The 18,034-nt window shown below is 38.3% G+C and overlaps 1 protein-coding gene across 1 annotated transcript in view; it reads left to right on the forward strand.

Moving 5' to 3' along the window:
* Znf385d (zinc finger protein 385D) overlaps positions 1 to 18,034 on the forward strand; it is an 899,443-nt gene that overhangs the window by 340,242 nt on the left and 541,167 nt on the right. The gene's annotated exons all lie outside the window — the stretch shown is intronic.

Genomic DNA, 18,034 nt, shown 5'->3' on the forward strand with positions numbered 1-18,034 from the left:
ATGGAGTCTCTTCACTCTGCCTTCTTTCTCCTAGCATTCAGTATAGTTTTTCCCTACTACCTCTGATTTAAGGCAGATTCTTAATTAACCAATGGTATTCACAGCATACAGAGGGGAATCCCACCTCAAACACTAGCAGCCTCGATTTTGCTGCTGGTCATGATATTTTCTTTGAGCACAGGAGAGAAAGCATGGAAACCATCAGCAGATGTTACTGCAAAGTCAGAGAAATGAACTAGGAGGTCATCAAACTCTGTGGAGTAACTAAATTCCAAGTCAATTGTTGGTGTCTTAAATGCTTTTCCTCTTAGTTTATCTGCATTTGTGAAAAGAGGGGATATGGTAATGGGTAGCTCATCAGAAATGACCACTCAGACACAGTGTATAGCCAAGAGAAAGTTTTTATTGCAGCCAACTGGGAACATATCCAGGTGTTCAGGGACCTAGGGATAATAGGGTTTTTAAGAGCAGAGACATCTTTCCAGGCATCTTGCTCAGCAGCTGGAGGGTGGTTTGTGGAGTAAGTAGTTTGAAGCCAGCAGTTTTGAACAGAAGCTATGATAAGTGGTTAGTTAACTGGAAGAGCTTCCATATGATCAGGCAGTTTTTACAAAGGATAAAATAACTTAGCTCGGATCCAGGCAACTTACAAGAACCTGGAACTCCAGCTCTAAGGGATTCCATACCCACTTTCGGCCTTAGAAACCAGCTCTGTTCCTGACACACATACACTCACTCACACACACACACACACACACAGACATACACAGACACACACTCACACACATTTGAGGGAGATAGGGAGGAAGAGAGAGAGAGAGAGAGAGAGAGAGAAAGAGAGAGAGAGAGAGAGAGAGAGAGAGAGAGAGAGAGAGAGAGAGAGAGAAGTTTTTCAAAAGATAAATACATGGAGGCCCAAGAAGATCTCAATGTTATTTACCAATGGGATCAAGAAATAAGCCCAGAGCCAGACATACCCTTTCTTCTTCATATTTCATCTATTCTGAAATCAGGTGGGTTGTTCAAAATTAGTATAAATATTTTGGTTTCATATTTGTGTTTACTGCTGCACCCTACTAATAAAAGTTTTGGTTACATTTGTGATTTGATCTGTGGGATCTTAGACCTGAAATAGTGGTTTGCTAGAGAATGAAACAAACTCCCATCATCTTTGTACAAGAGAAGAGTCTTCTCGTGAACCACTGAGGGTCAGCTATGGTTTTGATGTGGTTGCTCTTTGACAACTTCTGATGTCTAGGGCGGGTAGGGAAAACATAGTGTCTTGTTTTGACTTTTCCTGAGAAGACACTATGTTAACAAATGTTTGACATTCTATTCTTATTTTTTACCTAATATTTTTATTAATTATTTAGGAATTTCACATCGTAAACCTTGATCATACTTACTGTCTAGCCCTCCTAGGTTTGCCCCTTACCCATGTGATAGACAGCCCCTCACAAAAAGAAAGAAAAAAAAAGATAAGACCAAATTGTTTTGCCCATACACTCCATGTACTCACTTGAGCATGATCAAGCTCCTGGTGATGCCCAACCCCTTAAAGAAAACTCCTTCCCCACCAGCACCCCACTAGAAGCCATCAATGGTTGAGAGCTTCACCACAGCACACCCGACACAACTTTTAAGAGTTCTCTTCTGTGTCATTCTGTCTAGGCTGTTACACTTTTGGGGAGTAAGGTGGAGTGGGAGGGTAAAGATTGTCACAGAAGATGTAGATGTCCCTTTTTCTCAACTGTGAGTCTGCAATCATCATTACCATGACAAAAGTAGCTTTCTTTCCCTTTATGTAAAAAGCAGGAACATGGATCACAGGCTTACACATGGACATAGGGAAAACAAGAGACGGCAGTCATTAAACTTAGAATTCCTGCAAAACTCAGGGTGGCATGTGTAGGGGTACTATAGCTACCTGCTCTGGTTGACTCCCAAACAGCATGGCCTGCTCTTGGTTAAAACTGATCCCATTTTTCAGGTGGAAACAAAACAGAGGTTGTGATGAAGATGGCATCACACCACACACATACATACATGCACACACGTACTCACAACTTGCACATACACACACACATACACTCACCTGTATGCTAGCTATGACAGCTTTTAAACAATATTAAAAACCAAAGAATCTTATTTGCATCATTTTATCCAAAAGTTGCAATCCCCTATTAATTGTTACAACTCATTACCAAACAATTCCAAGAGATTCTTGAGCAGATAAGATGATATGAATTACAACACAATGTATCATAAGTGTACCAAAAATCTAAATAATAAAACAAATGGCAATTACAAAAGGAGAAAGAGATTAGTTTTTGACATTAAGTAAAGATGAGAAACACTAATGACATGACAGTGTGAATAGCTAGGACTTTTCAATAGTTCCCTATCAGTGGAAGAAACCTTCCCAGAGGGAAATTCTTCAATATAATTAACTCTATTCTGCGATCGTTAGACTTAAAAAAAATCAATGTTAGTTTATCCTGAAAGCCCATAAAAAATTTCTAGATGTGAGAGATAGCTTTTTTTTTCTTATAGCAAATAAAATTAGTTTTCATTGTAGTATATGGTTAGTTTTAATTTCTCTCCCTTCCCCCATTCTTCATCTTTTTTTGACAGTGAGCAGTAAAACTGAGAAAAGAATGACTGGAAGTAAAATAGGAACACATCTGATAGAACTGGTAAACAAAGCAATACAGAAATAAAATATCAGAGTTACAGTAAAGTTAATCAGGAGAGATTAGAATGACAAATAAATTTGCATACATTGAGTATATATTCTAATTTCATACAGAGCTATCTAAGTTTTATTCTTTAATATATAAACAGTATACAAATATATAATATTAAAATTTTCAATAGGGCTATTATCACTATGAACATATGGCCTGTCTCTAACCCTTGGTGAATACTGAATATTTCATTAAAAATATAAACTTCTAAAGGTGTTTTGAATTTTGGGAGAGACAAGAAATCAATATTTATACAGAAATTCAAAGAGTTGTCAAAAAAAGAAAATAACACTGCCTCTTAAAAGAGTGTTTGGTTTCAAATACTTGTACAAAAACATTTTATCTATTTTTCATCTTTTTTAGAAGTTCAGGATTGAAAGTATTGTTGTTTTCTTAAATTTACTTAAAAGGATTTGTTAAAACAGAAACTTATATAAGACTTTCGATATAACTAAGATGAGAAATTAAACTAATTATAAATCATGGGCAGTATGAACTCTTAGTTATTATGGAGCTCTCATCATTATGAAAGTTTGATATTAACATAGGAAATAGGGACATTAATTATTGAAGTATAAATGGAAAGTAGAAAATCAGACCCAAATTTATGTAAAAATAAGTATAAAATCAGCAATTTTAGTCAGATGGTGAAGTGTTTCATTCCAAATGTACCAGAACAGCCAGTTAATTTTATTGACAGTAAAACCCATGTTTCCTTATCTTCTTGAGAGATTTCTAAGATGTCACAGGGACCGGCCACTGGGATTCTCCTGCAGTTATGGGTGAGTGACTCACCTTATGTGTTGTTTTTTTCTTTTGTACAATGTGAACCCTGACTAGATGGTGATGGAGGAGGGTCATCTGTTTATGTGTTACTTTCATTGGTTAATAAAGAAACTGCCTTGGCCCTTTGATAGGACAGAAAATTAGGTAGGCAGAGTAAACAGAACAGAATGCTGGGAAGAAGGGAAGTTAGGCACACGCCATAGCTCTCCTCTCTGAGATGGATGCAGGTTAAGATCTTTCCCGGTAAGCCAGCACCTTGTGGTGCTACACACATTAATAGAAATTGGTTAAAGCAAGATGTGAGAATTAGCCAATAAGAAGCTAGAACTAATGGGCCAAGCAGTGTTTAAAAGAATACAGTTTGTGTGTTGTTATTTCCGGGGCTAAGCTAGCCATGTGGGAGCTGGGCTGCAGCCTGCTGCTCCTTCTACAAGATGGTTTTATGAGTCTCTTTAAAACATATTCAAAAGGCATTTAACTCCTCACTGTCCCACTTGGTTCATTTAAAGAAAGGATAGAAATAGTTAAATTAAAAGAGAATTATGAAGAAAATCAAAAAACCAAAGTTTCCTCTAAAGAAGAGATCCTAATTTTGTGGTTCATTGGTGTATGACCATGGAGAAATACATAAATATATTTGATGCATTGATCCATAACCTGCGCATGGATCAATTAAATCAGCTAAGTTTCCATGTGATGAATATACATACTACACTAGATAAAATTAAGAGATGATTGCTAGGTTCAGCTTTAATACCTATTACTATGAATTAATTTCTTAATCTTCTAAAATTGAGCCTCATAATCAAAAACATGAAACTTATCCTCCTAAATACATATTCTTAAAGAAGTGAAGTGTCTTTTACCATGTTTCTCTAATGAACACTACGTCATCAACAGAGCATCTCATGGCATAGATTTCAACGTCTTTTCTTCAAAGATGCTTTCATAAAATTGAGTAATACGATGAAAATTTTAACATGGGAGCCTTGGTTTAAAGCATGTGATGGAGGTGCCCCAGAAATTAGACAAGGGGTCATTAGCAAACACACATTTCTGTGTGAGCACAGAATATGCTTGTGAAGATTAGTTTTTCTATCATCTAATATCCCAATGGCAGTAAAGTCAACATTTGTTCAGTGTATGTTATCATCTTAAACATGAATAAAATAATTTAGACTTATGTAACCCTCCAATCCAATACTGTCATTGCTGTTTTATAAAAGTGTCTTTTGAATTGTTTTAATGTGTTGATTAAATTCATACAGCTGCTAAGTAAAAGAAAAATAGTCCTAATATCTTTTCTTTTCCCTAGAAAATATACAGTCAAATTGACTCTCACCACAGATATGTCTTTTACCTGTTTAAGATAGACGGCAACACTTCTGAGTTCCATAAAATTTTAAAAAAATATAAAGGTCTTTATAACCTTAATAAAGACACATACCCTGCCTGCAAGACAGAAATATCTCTGTCTCTGTCTCTCTCTTCCTCTTCCTCCCTCTACCCATCCTAGAGAATAAAGAGAAATACACTTACATGATAGGATTTTATTTTTCCAAAAACTTGTAATTCCTAAAGCATTCTTACAATAAAATTAGAAAAACTATTAAAATCCCAGAAGAAACTTAGCCAAGTGATAAGATGATAAATTATAAAGCAAATAGCTAATAAACATATTAAATACTATGATTAATTAAATAGCTAATAAGCATATTAAATACTATGATTAAATATATGTATTTGAATTCATGAATTGACAAATATATACATTCAGTATTAGACAAATATTAATTTTTTGCTGATTAGTTTTCAACTTGACACAAGCTACGTTCATTTGGTAAGAAGGACTGTTAAGAAAACACTTCAAAGTCAGGCCCCACCGCTAATGACCTCAGCTACCATTTGGGCTTTGTGATCCAGAGTTTGGGAAAGTCGGTCCACTCCAACATCTAGCCCATCTATGACTGGAGAACATGAAGTAGGAAATTCTGTAGAACCAGAACTTCAGGATTACCATAACTTTGGGAACAGCAGGATATCCAAGATGACTCTCAGCAATGGTCAAGTATTTTTGGTGCTTCAGAAACATCTTGAACCAGCCCGACAACTCATTACAAAGAATATTTGTATGCAAAGTAGTCTAGGCGATGTGTGTGTATGTGTGTGTATAGCTTACACACACACCCCAGACACTGCAGTTTCCAATGTCACTATGACGAACAAATATTCAATGGAGAGGAGAGAAAGATGGAGGAATGAAGTGGTGAGTGAGCGAGCAGTGGAGGGAGGTGGAACTAGAGACATAACTGTAGTTTAAGGTCTGAGAGAAGCCAGAGGTGGCTGGGGGACCATGCCACTGCAGAGTAGAGTCAACAGTGGGTATGCAACAGGCTACAGCTTGCACTCTGACGCAGCTCCTGAACATGATGCCCAGCTGAATGATTGCCCTGGTTTTGAACAATGAAAGGATGTTCAAGACAAAGAACAAAGAACAGTTCGCTTTGATATGTACGGCTGCCTGAATCCAAGGTAATTATCTTACTATGGGCTACTACTGAGGACTATGATGGTGGCCCATTCAAAAGCAGAGGGCCGCATTGATGTCTGTGGTCTGTACTGCCATTAGAAATCATGCTGAGATCCATTGCTTGTACTGAAGCTGGAGACCATGTAGATGCTGTGTTGTCTCCAGAAAATGAATGGCAGTCCATGATCCATGTTCCTGGTAGCTGTAAAGGAAAAAGAAGTCACCTTTGAATTGGTATTGATGACTTCAGACACAGCTGAAAGATAGAAATAGAGATGGCTTCTATAACTACACCTATCCTCAACTCAGCCCCTCCACAAAGTGGCAACCTACCTGGAAAGTCATCAAAGATAACTCTTAAAAATTGTTATAAGGATGCTGAAGTGTAGCTTTCCAGAACTAAAGACTTCTTTTTTTTTAACTTTCTTTTTGTTTTATTGAGAAAAAAAAATTTCTGCCTCCTCCCAGCTTCCCACTCCTCCCCCCCCACTCCTCTCCCTGTCCCGCCACTTCTCTCCCTCTCCCCCCACTCCTCTCCCCTTCCCTCTCAAGTCTGACGAGCAGTCAGGGTTCCCTGCCCTGTGGAAAGTCCAAAGTCCTCCCCCCTCCATCCTGGTCTAGGAAGGTGAACATCCAAACTGGCTAGGCTCCCACACAGCCAGAACATGAAGTAGGATCAAAACCCAGTGCCATTATCCTTGGCTTCTCAGCAGCCCTCATTGTCCGCCATATTCAGAGAGTCCAGTTGTATCCCCTGCTTTTTCAGTCTCAGTCCAGCTGGCCTTGGTGAGCTCCCAATAGATCAGCCCCACTGTCTCCGTGGGTGGGTGCCCCCCTCGTGGTCCTGACTTCCTTGCTCATCTTCCCCCTCCTTCTGTTCCTCATTGCGACTTTGGGAGCTCAGTCCAGTACTCCAGTGTGGGTCTCTGTCTCTATCTCCATCCATCGCCAGATGAAGGTTCTATGGTGATATGCAAAATATTCATCAGTAAGGCTATAGGATAGGATCATTTCGGGTTCCCTATCTTCAGCTGCCCCAGGAACTATTAGTTCCTGGGGACCTCGCCTTGGGCACCTGGAAGCCCCTCTAGGTCCAAGTTTCTTCCCAACCCTAATATGGCTCCCTTAATTAAGATATGTGCTTCCCTGCTCCCCTATACAAACTTCCTTTATCCCAATCATCCCGTTGCCCCAAGTTCTCCCCATCCTACCCTTCTCACTTTTCTCTCCCCATCTCCCCTTACCCCCCCCCACCCTTAAGATCCCGATTTTGTGCCTGTCAATCTTGTCTACTTCCCCTACCCAGGAGGATAGCTATATGTTTTTCTTTGGGTTCACATTCTTATTTAGCTTCTTTAGGATATCCAATTATAGACTCACTGACCTTTATTTAAGGCTAGAAACCAATTATGAGTGAGTACATCCCATGTTCATCTTTTTGGGTCTGGGTTACCTCACTCAGGATAGTATTTTCTATTTCCATCCATTTGCATGCAAAATTTGAGAAGTCATTGTTTTTTACCGCTGAGTAGTACTCTAATATGTATATATTCCACACTTTCTTCATCCATTCTTCCATTGAAGGACATCTAGGTTGTTTCCAGGTACTGGCTATTACAAATAATGCTGCTATGAACATAGTTGACCAAATGCCCTTGTCAGATGATCAGGCATCTCTTGGGTATATTCCCAAGAGTGGTATTGCTGGGTCCAGGGGTAGGTTGATCCCGAATTTCCTGAGAAACCGAAACACTGCTTTCCAAAGTGGTTGCACAAGTTTGCATTCCCACCAGCAATGGATGAGGGAACCCCTTCTTCCACAACCTCTCCAGCAGAGGCTATCATTGGTGTTTTTGATTTTAGCCAATCTGACAGGTGTAAGATGATATCTCAAAGTTGTTTTGATTTGCATTTCCCTGATCGCTAAGGAGGTTGAGCATGACCTTAAGTGTCTTTTGGCCATTTGAACTTCTTCTGTTGAGAATTCTCTGTTCAGATCAGTGCCCCATTTTTTAATTGGGTTAATTAGCATTTTAAAGTCTAGTTTCTTGAGTTCTTTATATATTTTGGAGATCAGACCTTTGTCTGTTGTGGGGTTGGTGAAGATCTTCTCCCAGTCAGTGGGTTGCCTTTTTGTCCTAATGACAGTGTCCTTTGCTTTACAGAAGCTTCTCAGTTTCAGTAGGTCCCATTTATTCAATGTTGCCCTTAATGTCTGTGCTGCTGGGGTTATACCTAGGAAGCGATCGCCTGTGCCCATCTGTTGTAGGATACCTCCCAATTTCTCTTCTATCAGGTTCAGTGTGCTTGGACTGATATTGAGGTCTTTGATCCATTTGGACTTGAGTTTTGTGCATGGAGATAGATATGGGTCAATTTTCATTCTTCTACAGGTTGAGATCCAGTTGTGCCAGCACCATTTGTTGAAGATGCTTTCTTTCTTCCATTGTATACTTTTAGCTCCTTTATCGAAAATGAGGTGTTCATAGGTTTGTGGGTTAAAATCTGGGTCTTCTATACGATTCCATTGGTCGACTTCTCTGTTTTTATACCAATACCAAGCTGTTTTCAATACTGTCGCTCTGTAGTAGAGTTTGAAATCAGGGATGGTAATGCCTCCAGAAGTTCCTTTATTATATAAGACTGTTTTGGCTATCCTGGGTTTTTTGTTTTTCCATATAAAGTCGATTATTGTCCTCTCAAGATCTCTGAAGAATTTTGATGGGACCTTGATGGGGATTGCATTGAATCTATAAATTGCCTTTGGTAGAATTGCCATTTTTACTATGTTGATCCTCCCAATCCAAGAGCAAGGGAGATCTTTCCACTTTCTGGTATCCTCTTCAATTTCTTTCTTCAATTCCTTAAAGTTCTTGTCAAATAGATCTTTCACTTCCTTGGTTAGAGTTACCCCCAAGATATTTTATGCTATTTGTGGCTATTCTGAAAGGTGAAGCTTCTCTGATTTCCCTCTCTGCTTCCATATCCTTTGTGTATAGGAGGGCGACTGATTTTTTGGAGTTGATCTTGTATCCTGCCACATTACTAAAACTGTTTATCAGCTTTAGGAGTTCTTTGGTGGAGTTTTTGGGGTCGCTTATGTACACTATCATATCATCTGTAAATAATGAAAATTTAACCTCTTCCTTCCCAATTCGAATCCCCTTGATCCCCTTATGTTGTCTTATTGCAATTGCTAAAAATTCAAGCACTATATTGAAGAGGTATGGAGAGAGTGGACAGCCTTGCCGTGTTCCTGATTTTAGTGGGATGACTTTGAGTTTCTCTCCATTTAGTTTGATGTTAGCTGTCGGTTTGCTGTAAATAGCTTTTATTATATTTACGTATGACCCTTGTATCCCTAATGTCTCCAAGACTTTTATCATAAAGGGATGTTGAATTTTGTCAAAAGCTTTTTCAGCATCTAATGAAATGATCATATGATTTTTTTCTTTCAGTTTATTCATATGAAGGATTACATTGATAGATTTTCGTATGTTGAACCAGCCCTGCATCTCTGGGATGAAGCCTACTTGATCATAATGGATAATTTTTCTAATGTGTTCTTGGATTCGGTTTGCCAGTATTTTGTTGAGGATTTTTGCGTCGATGTTCATGAGTGAGATTGGCCTGTAATTCTCTTTCCTGGTTGAGTCTTTGTGTGGTTTTGGTATCAGAGTGACTGTAGCTTCATAAAAGGAATTTGGCAACGACTCTTCTGTTTCTATATTGTGAAATACATTAAGGAGTATAGGTATAAGCTCTTCTTGGAAGTTCTGGTAGAATTCTGCATTGAAACCATCTGGTCCTGGGCTTTTTTTGGTAGGGAGGTTTTTGATGACAGCTTCTAATTCTTCGCGACTAACAGGTCTATTTAGATTGTTCACCTGGTCCTGGTTTAGCTTTGGTATATGGTATTTATCTAAAAACGTGTCCATTTCTTTTACATTTTCCAGTTTTGTGGCATACAGGCTTTTGTAGTAAGATCTAATGATTCTCTGAATTTCCTCTGTGTCTGTGGTTATGTCCCCCTTTTCATTTCTGATCTTATTAATTTGCGTATTCTCTCTCTGCCTTTTGATTAGTTTGGATAGGGGTTTATCAATTTTGTTGATTTTCTCTAGGAACCAGCTTTTTGTTTCATTGATTCTTTGGATTGTTTTTTGTGTTTCTATTCTGTTGATTTCAGCCCTCAGTTTGATTATTTCAAGTCTTCTACTCCTCCTAGGTGAGTCTGCTTCTTTTTTTTCTAGAGCTTTCAGGTGGGGTGTTATGTCTCCAATGTGTGCTTCTCTGTTTTCTTTAAGTGGGCACTTAGTGCTATGAATTTTCCTCTCAGGACTGCTTTCATAGTGTCCCATAAGTTTGAATAGGTTGTTTCTTTATTTTCATTGAATTCCAGGAAGACTTTAATTTCTTTCTTTATTTCTTCCTTGATCCAGGTGTGGTTCAGAAGTTGACTGTTCAGTTTCCATGAGTTTGTAGGCTTTCTGGGGGTAGCACTGTTGTTGAATTCTAACTTTAATCCATGGTGGTCTGATAAGACACAGGAGGTTACGAATATTTTTTTGTAACTGTGGAAGTTTGCTTTGTTACCGAGTATGTGGTCAATTTTCGAGAAGGTTCCATGAGCTGCAGAGAAGAAGGTATATTCTTTCCTATTTGGGTGGAATGTTCTATAGATGTCTGTTAAGTCCATTTGATTCATTACCCCCATTAATTCTCTTATTTCTCTGTTCAGTTTCTGTCTGATTGACCTGTCCATTGGTGAGAGAGGAGTGTTGAAGTCTCCTACTATTAGTGTGTGCTGTTTGATGGCAGCCTTGAGTTTTAGCAATGTTTCTTTTACATACGTGGGTGCTTTTATATTAGGGGCGTAGATATTCAGGATTGAGACTTCATCCTGATGGATTGTTCCTGTTATGAGTATAAAATGTCCCTCTCTATCTTTTCTGATTGATTTAAGTTTGAAGTCAACTTTGTTAAAAATTAGTATGGCCACACCTGTTTGTTTCTTGGGTCCATTTGCTTGATAAGCCTTTTCCCAGCCCTTTACTCTGAGTAGGTGCCTGTCTTTGTGGTTGAGGTGTGTTTCTTGTAAACAGCAGAATGTTGGATCCTGTTTTCGTATCCAATCTTTTAGCCTGTGCCTTTTTATAGGTGAGTTGAGTCCATTGACATTAAGTGATATTAATGACCAGTGGTTGTTAACTCCGGTCACTTTTTTAGTAGTAGAGTTTGTGTGTTTCCCTTCTTTGAGTTGTGCTGGTGAAGGGTCTCTAGATGTTTGAGTTATTGTGGTCGTTGTTGGACTCCTTGGTTTGTAATTTTCCTTCTATTACTTTTTGTAAGGCTGGATTTGTGGCTACGTATTGTTTAAATTTGTTTTTATCCTGGAAAATTTTGATTTCTCCGTTTATAGTGAACGAAAGCTTGGCTGGGTATAGTAGTCTGGGCTTGCATCCATGGTCTCTTAGTTTCTGAAGTACATCTATCCAGGACCTCTGGCTTTCATGGTTTCCATAGAGAAGTCAGGTGTAAGTCTGATAGGTTTACCCTTATAAGTAACTTGACCCTTTTCCTTTGCAGCTCTTAATATTCTTTCTTTATTCTGTATGTTTTGTGTTTTGATTATTCTATGACGAGGAGATTTTTTTTTTTGGTCCAGTCTATTCGGTGTTCTGTATGCTTCTTGAACCTTCAAAGGAATATCTTTCTTTAGGTTGGGAAAGTTTTCTTCTATAATTTTATTAAATATATTTTCTGGACCGTTGAGCTGTACTTCTTCTCCTTCTTCTATCCCAATTATTCTTAGGTTTGGTCTTTTTATTGTGTCCCAGATTTCCTGAATGTTTTGTGATGAGGATTTGTTGGTTTTGCTGTTTTCTTTGATCAGTGTGTTTATTTTCTCTATGGTATCTTCAGTGTCTGACATTCTTTCTTCTATCTCTTCTAATCTGTTGTTAGTACTTGTCTCTGTAGTTCCTGTTCGTTTACCCAGATTTTCCATCTCCATTCTTCCCTCGGTTTGTGTTTCTTCATTGCTTCCATCTCATTCTTCAGGTCTTGAACCGCTTCCCTAACCTGTTTTGTTGCTTTTTCTTGTTTCTCTTGGTTTTCTTGTGTGTCTTTGAGTGATTTATTCATTTCCTCTACCTTTTTGTTTGTAATCTCTAATTGTTTATGGCAGTTTTTCACCTCCTGTTTAAGGTCCTCTATTATTTTCATATAGTTCACTTTTGAGTCGATTTCTTCTATTTCTTCTGGAGTAGGGTGTACAATTCTTCTTATTTTGGAATCCCTGGATTCTGGTGGTATCATGTTGCCTTTCAGGTTGTAGGAGAAATTCTTGCCTTGGCGCCTTCCCATCTCTTCCTTCAAATGGAGCCAGGAGAGGCCTGGTGTCTTGGTCCAGTCTCTGCTGTGATTGACTCTCTGGGTGTATCTCTTCAGTGTAGAAGAAGGAACCGTTCCTGTCCAGATGGGATTCCTCAGCAACTAAACAGGGCCGCCGGTAGCCCAATGATCCAGGGACGAAGGATGAATGGAGCAAGGGGGGGGTGGTATCCTGAAGAGCCCAGGAAGCCTGGCGCAGGAGCTGGAGGTGCGCGGGCTCCCTTACAGGGGACCCTGAGGCCTGCCTGGTAGGCAGGCACTCACCGCTCTGGGTGGGTAGCCTTAGTGTAGGAGCTTAAAACTGTTCTTGAGCACTGGTACTAGCATACAGCAGGGCAGGGTTGGGGTGGGGGGCTGGGGTGCTGGGTCGTGTGAAAGAAAGACAGCCCTGCAGAAGGAGCTGGGGCAGGGGGGTTTGTGCTCTCTTCCGGGACAGTCCACCCCTGGATAGCACACACTCACCCGTCCAGATGGAATTCCTCCTAAAGACTTCTTATGGGAGTGCAATTGGTCATGGACTCAGTTTTATTAAGGAGCTAGGCATCAGGAATTTAGCCATGCTCCAGTGACTAAATGGGCAACAAAAATTGGACATTTTCTTTTTCTTTTGGTGTGGAGAAGGGGTTCCGAAGGTTGGGGTTTGAACCTGAGAGGACTAGGAAGTGAGTTTGAATGGAGTTCCTGATGTGAAATTCACAAATAATCAAAAAAGTATGAAAAGATAAATAGAATAATTAAAAATACCTTTATCATATTGACCTATAGCTAAGACTGCAATGTGTTATCTTAATTAATGATTGATATGCAAACGTCCAGTAGCTATAATGAGTACTGCCCACTGTATGTAGTACAGCCCCTGGGCAGGTGATACAACTAAACAACAAACAAACAAACAAGCAAACAAACTAAGCAAACCACTAGGAGCAAACCAATAAGCAGCATTAATCCTTGGTCTTTGCTTTAATTCCTGTCCCCAGGTGGAGGCCTTGGCTTCCTTCCCTTACTCATGAGGCTGTATAATGCAATAAAACCATCTCATTCCAAGTTGCCTTTGGTCATGGTGTTTGTCACAGCAACAGGAAGCAAACTAAGACAAACATGCTATATATTTTCTACATGTCCATCTTATAAATTGAACATGTGAATGTTAAAATTAGTTGCATGTAATTGTTTGCTGTTTACTATGTAAATGTGACATTCTTATTTCTATTATGCAGGTTATAAACTCTTTATCACAGAAGTACCTTCTATACATCTATAATTCCATAATTCAAGTTATCAATAGATTTCCTCATTTATTTCAGAAGAGTTGAATGTTTTCAGAAAACACGACAAGATAGTTATCAGATTTTGACTTCCTAATAATTCAAACAATTTGAAAGATCACTTGGAAAACAGTCCTTTTAAGTTACCCCAGAGTAGTTAGATCTGTATCTTCTGCTCAATGACTGAAGTTAAGATACTGCATATTTCTAAGGGGTTCTCTAAAATTCAGTTGTTCTCCCAGCCTCCAGCAGACCTATTTTGGAAAAGAACACTGTACGGAACTACAGATTTATGGTAGTGGGACACATTGGGGTTGATGGAATTTGGGGTTGCTTGAATTAACTCTATGTGATAAGCCTTCTCTCGTAAAGCCCCAGCTGACAGGGTCACTCTGTCTGTGGTGGGAAGCCAGGCTCAAGTCCCTCAGACTTTCACATTGTTTCTGATATATTGGTGCTTGAACAAAGCCGAATCATCCCCTCTGAAAGCTTGGCTGCCCAAAGGGTGTAAAAGCCAATTGTCAGGGCTTTATTCAGCTTTGGTAGTTCCCAGGGTGATCTTAACAGCCTGTGGTAAAAGAAGAAGGCAGGCAGAAGGCTGCAGAGACTCCCTTCTGTTCATTTCTGTAACAGTGTTCTTGCCACAGGAGACTTAAAGATTTGAACAGCTCTCTTTCTATTCATTTGCAGCAAGTGCGATGCTATTGATGTGAGCATCAAAAATAAAAGTCAACTATATTTATAAGAATTTTTAATCCATTTTTTAAAAAAGGCATTCTTTAACTTAACTAAAAATATAAATAGTAAATATATTTTACAATTTCTGCATCACAGACTTCATGTCTAGATTCATTCTGTTTATTGAATGTAAAGCCATGGTTCAGCAAGTTTTCATATGAACATGTTAAAATTATTGTTATTGGACAGACAGAACAAGTTGATTGAGTTTTCACTACAATCACGGGTCTTCTCATGGAATGCAACAATATTTAATGACTTCTTTGTAGTTCTGTATGCAGCAAAATGGCTCCTCATCTTCAGGCTTAATTTGGTTGTTTTATTAAATTGTCAGAACTGAATTGCTCTTCCTTGAGTAACTTCTTTGCTAGGCTAAGCACTCCTATTTAGGAAGACTTCTAATCACTGTGGAGAAAAATACACAGGTTTGGTTTTTATATTGCACACTATAACTAAACAGTGGATGAATTTATAGATTATATGTGTGTCTGACAGGGATACTTTTCCTCTGAAATCAAGTAAAGCTTATTTTTGACTACATATGCTTAATTTCTTATTTAGAATTAATCCATATTTTATTAAGACTTCTTGACTTAAAGAATTGATAAAATATACTGAACATATTTAAGTCAGTAGGGCATATCTTTTGTTTTTATGGAGTTATCATACAGTCATTAATACTATAAGGATCAATATTTGATAAATCGGAGAATAGAAAAGGGAGTAGAGAAGCAGGAGAGTCAGATAGAAAACAATTACTTTTTCCTTTATAGTTGTTTTCCTCCTGTAAATTACACAGCTCCAAAGGGTGAAATCTGTGGGCGAGATCAATATTTCAATCAATGCTTTCAGCAATAAAATAAATTAATTCAGCCAAAAGTTCATAGTCTTGATGACTTCTTCAAGGCAATGTTTGTTATTAAGAGTGCAAGTTCATATGTGAACTACTGATGCCTTTATTTATCCTTCCGTCATGACAGAACTATTCCAACATTGACCTACAAAGCAAATAGTTTCTTAAAATAATTCTGATGAGCTTGGCCTTTGGCTTGTGGTACCATCTCTAGTCTCAGAAAAGTGGCAGAGAAGCAAGTGTGACATCCCTGTGATTAGGGCCATCTTTAATAATAGCTTTATTAACGTAAAGAGAAATGTGGTCGTTCCTCATAGCTTTATGTTTTTCCCCCCCTCTGGCAGTCTGTGATGGTGGTTGGCATTTTGACATATCAAAGTGGAGGATGGCGGTTGTTGCAGCTGTCAGACTTACCATGGTTCCTTATTATAGGCATGGTGTTACCACAGGCCATATTTCTGTCAACTTCACTACATCACAGATGCCCCAGTTGCCCCGATAGGCATGGAAGCTTTGAGCCTTGTCTGTCAGAGACACAATAAATCAAAGAGAAAATTATCTGGCTGCAGTCTGAAGAGCTTTGCTTTCCTTGTGTCTTCGCTAGCAGATGTTCTTACCCCAAGTTTGCAAGTCTCTAGACAGTGTTGTAGGGCTGAAGTCTGCTTTCCGTGTTGTCTTTGCATTTGAATTTGCCTGACAGAAGGTGTCTTAATAAACACTAGGATGTAAATCATAAAAAGCTCCTCACTTGGACACAGTGCTAGGAAGGAAGAACAAGCATCGATGTTTTGCTCATTTTCCTTGCTGCTGTGTGGGTGCCTAGTAGGTGTGGTTTCCATAAAAACGTAAATGCAAGTGTTTTAGAAATTAGGAAAAATGGTAGGAAGTACTGCTAACTCATTGCTATGATGAATATAGTACACTATGATTTCCATGTATTTAAATAGCTATGATGTGTGGGGCAGTTGGAGAAAGGCAGAAAGAAAATGAGCGGAAAAACAAGAGAGCAACAGAGAGAGAGAGAGAGTGACTCAGAAAACAGTATTTCTCGAATTCAAAGAGAAAAATTATATGTTACTCAACAGTTTATGTCACTTTGCAAGAGTAGCTGACACTACAAACAATCCTTTACAGTTTTCAACCATTTGGATTCAAACATTGCCTCCCTCAGGTCAACAACAAAGGAAAGTGGGCTATAAGATACAATAGAAATTAAGGAATTGTGCCATTGACCATAGAAATTGTAATATATATATATATATATATATATATATATATATATATATATATATATATATATATATATATCTTTAATGGAGAAATAGACTTACAGAACCACCGTTCCAGTGGAGACCAGGAAAGCAGAAGCAGCAGCTGGGAGCACACTCGCCAAATTTATAGGCAAACATTAGCCCGAGGTGAACATGCCCCTTAGGGGCGGGACTTATCCCTACAGTGACCAAGATCAAACCTGACTGTATTTGGTTGACATTTCTTACTTCTTTTATTCGGCTAAATAGGAAGTTGTATTTCAACCAACATTTCAGTGCCCTTAATACAATTTTAAATGCTACCTCACTTTCAAGTAGAGAACATTTTTATTACAGTATACTTCTCATGTCAAAATAATAAAACTTTCAAAACTACTGGAAAATATTGGCCAAACTAAACATTATGTAAGTAATATGGACTATACCCTACAGCGTGGGAAAGTCAGGAAGCTTCTGTTTCACTACCAACAGTAGTCCATTCATTCTGTTGAATCCCTTTCTTTTTTCTAAAATAAGATTGAGATTTAAAGGTAACTAATCACAGTATACCATTGGGTTAAATCACAGTTCTAAAGATAACTAGGATTGTTTTTAATTGATCTGACTAGTTCTTTATTTCAAACACTTTAGCTTATAATGTTCTTGTTCTTTTAGACTTTGATAAGTCAGTACTTGCCAACGATGTGTGTAGATTCTTCATGATGTAACTGTGTTTGAAGGAGGTGCTTATGATGTACATAATACTTTTTCATAACTCACAGCTATTTCTGAATTATTGTTCTGTTGACCAACATTGCACAGAGACTCTTTGTATATGCACTATCTATGTCAATAGGATATAATTCCACCTCTTTCTAAGTGTCTTTTCTTGGTCTATCTTATTTTTTTGCTAGGCTGTAGACAGTATTACGGATCTGTTGGACATCTTTCTGCCCTCATAGATCATGTATCTTAGCACTGAGACAAACTCTAATTTATTTTAAAAATTACAAAACAGTGTCTATATTTAAGTTAAAAACATTAGGGATGGGCTGAGCTTGGAGAAAGAATAGTAGAAGTGAAATTGATTCTGGTTTGGCAAACATAATACTGAATAAGTATAGAAAGATAAACAATTCAAGCAAAGGTGTTGGACACATATAAATTTTAGAGGAAAACGCATTAAAAACATAGATAGGAATGACGTATTATATGAGGTTGTGATGAGCAAGAAGACAGGTCTAACATATGGAGGAACAAATCAAAATTATAGACAGGCTTGAAATGTACATGACAATTGACCAGAAATTGACACGGTTCAAAAGAACAGTCACTTGTGTTTGATCTAGGGCAACATGTGGCAAGAAATGACAAGGCCCATGCCTAGCACAGGAGCAGGCAATATTATCATTACTAGAATCACTCAACCGACTCCAGACCAACAGTGTCAGACCTCATATATGCTCATC

Source organism: Microtus pennsylvanicus, chromosome 10, assembly GCF_037038515.1.
Source record: "Microtus pennsylvanicus isolate mMicPen1 chromosome 10, mMicPen1.hap1, whole genome shotgun sequence".
Taxonomy (NCBI): domain Eukaryota; kingdom Metazoa; phylum Chordata; class Mammalia; order Rodentia; family Cricetidae; genus Microtus; species Microtus pennsylvanicus.